The following is a 6,388-nucleotide window of genomic DNA, read 5'->3' as shown; positions in this document are numbered from 1 at the left end:
CTGTTTAGTGTTTATCCGAAAAAACTCGAATTTTTAACAAAATTTAAGAATTCTCAACCAAAAAGTTAAATTTTTAACCAAAAAAGATGAATTCTTAAACAGAAAGAATTCTTAAGGAAACAGTTCAATTTCCATCTGAAAAAGATGAAAATTAATCTTTTAATTTTCCGCACAAAAAAAAACCAACAAATTTTTTAACAAAATTTAAGAATTCTGTACCAAAAAGTTCAAGTTTCTACCAAAAAAATTAATTTTTAAACCAAAAGATTAGTTTATTACGAAAAAAGACAAAGTTCCAACAAAGTACAAGAAGTCTTAACCCAAAATTTAAATTTATAACAAAACTTTATTCATTTTCAACAAAAAAAAACGACTTCTTACAAAATAGTTCAATTTTAAGAAAAAGTTGAATTGTACTTCAAAATGAACCATTTTCAAACAACAATGGAATAGGGAAATTTAGAACTGACAAAGTAATTCTTCAACCAGATGAAAGGAATTTTCCGCCAGTTTTGAACAAAAAGATTATTTTTATACACAAAGAAATAAATTTGTGACATAATTAAAGAATTCTCAACCAAAAAGTTGAATTTTTTAAAGAATTTTTTTTTTAATTTTTAAGAATGTTGTTCCGTTCTGAAACCTGATTCTGAATTTTGTTAACACAAATATGAGTTTTTAAACAAAAAGAATAATGTATTACGAAAAAAGGAATTTTTAATACAATTCAAAAAGTCTGTTTCCAAAAAGTCAAATTAAAAAAAAAAAAGAAATAAAATAATTTTGACTGTTTAAGAAAGTAGGTCAACTTTAAGACCTAGTTGATTTATCTTTAACCTAAAAAACGAATTTTCAACAAAACTCAGAATTATAAACGAAATAGTTTAACTTTGAACTCAAAAAGATGAATTTTCTGACAAAAAGTTTCATTTTACACCGAAAAGAAAAAAAATTTTAAACAAAATTCAAGAATCCTGTACCAAAAAGTTAAAGATTCTACTAAAAAATGAATTTTTAAACCAAGAGATTAATTTATTATGAAAAATACTAAGTTCTATTAAAATTGGAGAATTATTATTAACCAGAAGGTTAGATTTTCAACTGAAGACATATATTCTCAGCTTCTACATTTTTTATGTATTTATAAAAAAATAAATATATATCTTTTTTGAAAAAAGTGATATTTAGATGTACAGAAAATAAAATAAATTAAAACAAAAATTAAGAAAAAAATTGTTTTTCAAATTTCATTTAGAATCGTCAACATTACGTGAATCAAGTTAAGGCTTAAAACTTATTTTCAAAATTATTTATAAAATACAAATAAATAATCACTTTTAAAAGGTCACCTCCATAAGTCTTTTTTATAGGGTTCCAAAACTCCAAATAAATGAAAAATTGGTTTTCACGAGTTTTTGTTGCTATTTTTGATTTTTTACCATTTTTTTAACCAATTGTTTCTAATACATAAATGTTACCCTATTTCAAAAAAGAGCTATCTACATAAATTGTTTAAATAATTTATTATTGTTTTTAGCAATTTTCTTTAAGAATAATAATATTCGCTTTGAATAATCCTAGAAAGTGGTAAATTTTCTGGAAATTTTTACTTTTTTTCAACTTCTTAATTAGAGTAAGATACTAATTTATTTAATTTTAGAAACTTACTTTCGTAAACATGTGGCTATTATTTATTATAATTATATCTTTGAATAATAATGTGATAAATTTGCAGTTTCGAATTGTAAAATGTTTATGCAGTTTTCTCGTGAAGAGAGTCAATAATTATTATTGCTAATTAAAAAACAATTTAATTAAACGAATGATTGTTTATGACTATCATAATCTATAGTAAAGCTAGGTAGTTGCGATTTTATCTAAATTTGTAACCTTTTATCCACTTTTTGTTAAGGGAGATAATAATTAACGCAATTTACCAAAAATTATTGTTTAAGCTCTTTATTTTTGTTTATAACTATCTTATCTCAGGGTAAGTTCTTTAAGTGAAATATCCATTTAGTATGATCCATATAGAAATTTTGAAGAATTTTTTCATCACATTTTTTATTTAATAAAAATATTTGTAAAAAAAGACCATTTGGGAAATAATTTTCCCTATTCTTTATCAATAATTAATTTATAAGTAAAAAGTCTAAGTGAAGTTGAAAATTATAAAAACAGCCACTTGCTAGAATTTACCTTATAGATGAGAGATATAAACTATAATTATTTGCTCAAACAATTATTTTTCACCCAAAATTAATTATTACCCCCATCTTATTAAAAAGTGAACCAAAAATGCAAATTTTTAGAAAAAACTGCAAATTCCTATCATTATTCTTAAAAGATGTGAGACGATTGATAACAATGGTGATCAATCGTGTTGTTGAAAGTTCAACTTTTTGTTGCGAATTCTTGAATTTTATGAAAAATTCGTCTTCTTTAGTAGAAGATATGTTAATTTCTTGAGATTTGTTAAAAATTCGTCTTTCTTGGTAGTAAATTAATCTTTCTATTCAAAAAATGTTTATTTTTTGTTAAAAATTTAACAAACTAGGTTTTTAAGTTGAACTAATTTCTTAAAATTAAGAAAATTTCTTTCTTTATTAAAAATTCAACTTTTTGATTAAGAATTTTTAAATGATTATTAAAAATTTATCGTTTGGTAGAGAATTAATCCTTTTATTTAAAATTTCATCTTTTTAAGTTAACAAACTGAACTTTTTGTTTGCAAATTTAAGTATTTTAATGAACAATTGTTGTATTCTTTGTAGTAAATTAATCTTCATGTTTAAAAAATAATCTTTTTGAATTCTTGAGTTCTTCAATTTCATTGGAAATGTCTTTTTTGGCAGTAGAGTAAGCTTTTGTGTCCAAATTCATCCTTTTTAGTTGAAAATTTCACTTTCAGGTTCACATTTCACATGTATTTTCTTGAAAAATTGTATTTCGTGTTAGAAAATTTATCTTTTTGCTTGAAAATTCATCTTTGGCAGATAAAAATTCAACTCTTTGGTTCAGAATTTCACAATTTAGTTAAAAATTCGTCCTTTTTGATAGTAAATTAATCTTTTTATTTATAAAATTAAACTTTTCAGTTAAAAATTTAACAAACTAGGTTTTATAGTTGAAATAATCTTTTTGAATGCATTTTCTCGTTGGCGCTTCAAAAATGTTAGTTAAAAATTCATTTCTTTGGTACAAAATTAAATTGTTTTGTTGAAAATTCCTTTTTTCTTTTGTTGAAAAATCACTTTGGTAATAGGAAATTTACATATTCCATTTTTTGTAAAATATGGATCTTTTATTTTGCTGAAAATTTTTATTTTTTGATGTAAAATGAACTTTTGTATCAAAATTTCATACTTTTTATTCGATAATTCAACTGTTTTGTATAGAAAATTAATCGTTTCGTCTTGATAGTTCAATAATTTAGTGAAAAAATCTATTATTTGGTAGAAAGTCGTTTTTTTCATAACATAAGTTTTATTTTTTTAATGAAAAGTGCAACTATTCCATTTTTGTTTAAAAAATTACCTTTTTGAATTTAAAAATTCAATAATACTTAGGTTAACTTTCACCTCAAGTTCAATTAGGCACATTTCAATACTTCCTCTGAAAATTACTTTTTTATTTTAATTTTTGAGTCATTACCGAAGCTTATAATAAACGAAACAGACCTATAGGAGGAAATTTATATTGTATTTATTTATTAGTATTAGGAAGCTACGTAAAAAGAGCAATTCAGAAATGCTGGCTTCCAGAGTCGATGATTATGAGGGATCAAAAGAATATATAAAAAAAGATATGTTGATGAAAAGGGAAAATAGTGAGAGAATTGATAGAAATTAATTAAGGTTCTATAAGCAGATCATACAAGGATACAAGAGAATAGAAAAATGATTGTTTCTGAAGCAGAAAGAGTGAGGAAAGTTTGATATAGGGAGATATCGAAAGTTTGATACAGAAAGGAAACAAAAAGATAGTGTCAATAATTTAGTTATATAAGAATGGGAAAAATCGTAATAATATAATGGGATTTAGAAGAAAATAGTTAAAGAACTGGGCCTGGGGAGAAAAAATTGACAAGAAGAGATAGTAAAAAGGAGGATGTTGAAGAAGCAGAAAAGAATGTGCGATAAAATATAAATTGAATGAGGAAGGTTCTTGCAATTTAAAAAAAGGAGAAGGTGTTCTTAAAGGCCTATATTAAAAGGGTTTCAGACAAAATGATCAAAGCAGGCGTTAAAGGAATGTATAAAAAAAGATGAGTTAATGAAATTCAAAATCGAAGAGAATAGTTGATGTAGTGGGAAGAGGGCGAAGGGGTTAACACATGGAGATGGCGAACAAGTTGTGGGTAAGACAAGGATGGAGAAGTATAGGGAAAAGATGGTTTTTAAAATGCAGAAGGCAGTAAAAGGTAGATGAAGAAGGGAAACAGAGAAGAAAGTTACAATCAATTAGCTATGAAAAGAGTAGGTAAAATCTAATTAATAGAAAATGATTAAGAAAAGAATAGTTAAAAAAATGGGCCGGGGAAGAAAAAATTAATGGAGGATTTAAAAGAATATATGGAAAAAGATGGTTTGATTCAATTTGACATGTAAGGGGATAACTGATGAAGTGGTGAAAGGGCGAAAGGTTTATTAAATGGAGATGATGAACGCGTTGTGGTGAAGACAAGGCTATGGATAGTAGGAAAATGATGGTTGATGAAATGTAAAAGGCGGTGAAAGGTTTATTAATGAAGCTTGAGAAGAGGAGCATAGATAGACATGCAAGAATGGAAAAATAATGCTTGATGAAATGGGAGAAAGGAGAAAAGTTTTATAGAAGGAGAAAGTGAAAGGTTGATGAATAAGGAAAATAAAGAAGAAAGGTCGAATTATTTATAATATAAAAAATGGCGAAAATCTTATTATTATAATATGAATGAGAGAACTATCGCTAAATAAATAGGTGAGAAGAGAAAAAGTTGAAAGAAACAGACACTAAAGAATTCTAGGAGGATGTAGAAGAATGAAAATAAAATGTGTGATACAATATAAACTGAATAAGGAACGTTGATAGAATTTTAAAGAAGGGAAAGCTGTTCATAGAAACCGATACAAATAGGGGTTTAGAGAAGATGATCAAAGGAGAAGTTAAAAAAAATATACGGAAGAAGATGGTTTGATGAAATTCGAAATGGAAGAGGATAGTTAATTAAGTGGCGAGAGGACGAAGGGATTAATAGATGGATATGATGAACGGGCTGTGAAGAAAACAGAAGTATAAAAATATCGAAAAAAGATTGTTGCTGAAATTGAAAGCGGTGGACGAATTAATGGAAGAACATTGTTAAAGGGTTTAGAAGAGAATAAGAGGTGAACTTGCAAGAATTAAAAAATAATGGTTAATGAAATAGGAAGAATGGCCAAAATCTTGTTAATATAATAGGAGCTACAAAAGAATAGATGATTAACTGGGCCCAGGAAAAAGAAATTTATGGGTAAAGATATTGAATAGGAGAATGTTAAAGATAAGAAAAGAATGTTTGAATCGTGAACGAGTTACTGTGAAGACTAGGGTAAAAAAGTATTGGAAAAATGTAGTTAGTTGAAGAAAGGTAGTAGAATGAAAAAAATTTTATTAATAGAATAGAAATTTGAAGAAAAAGACAGAGAAAGACAAAGTGGTTGGGACGACATGCTAAAAAATTTAAGGAGGATGAAGAGGAATAAGGAAAGAGTGTGTGATACAATCTAATTTGAATAAGAATAGCTGATGAAATTCTAAAGATGGAGAAGGGGTTTAGAGAAGGCGATAGTGATAGGGATTCAGAAGAAGCATTAAGAAAGGAGTTAAACGAGTATATGGAAGAGGATTGGTTGATGGACTTTGAAAATAAAAAGGATTATTTCTAAGGAGGAAAAAGGGCCAAGGGTCTAAATAGATGGGAATGGTGAACGGGTTTTAGTAAATACCAGGCTGAAGAGGAATAGGGAAAAGATGGCTGATGAAATTTGAAGGGTGGAGAAAGGAGTAATAGAAAAAGGTAGTTGAAGAAATGCGAAGCCCGATGAAAGAGTTAACAGAAGTAGGTATTTAAAGGATTCAGAAGGAAATACATGAATACGGGAAAAATGGAAAGTAATGGTTCTTAAAGTAAGAAGAAGAAAATATTGATAGATAGAGATAGTGAAAATTTGATGAAGAAGGGAAGTAAAGAAGAAAGTAACAATCAGTTAGATATAAAAGAAAGGGAAAAATTGTATCAATAGAATAGAATTCGAAAAACTATAGTTGAGGAAAGAAGAAAAGAAAAACAATGTTGATGGGGCAAGATACTGAAGAATTTGAAGAGAATGTAGAAGAATAAGAAAAGATTGTATGATAAAATATA

This window comes from Belonocnema kinseyi, chromosome 3 (assembly GCF_010883055.1).
Source record: "Belonocnema kinseyi isolate 2016_QV_RU_SX_M_011 chromosome 3, B_treatae_v1, whole genome shotgun sequence".
NCBI lineage: Eukaryota > Metazoa > Arthropoda > Insecta > Hymenoptera > Cynipidae > Belonocnema > Belonocnema kinseyi.
The sequence above is the reverse complement of the archived record's forward strand: the minus strand, read 5'-3'. Positions refer to the sequence as shown.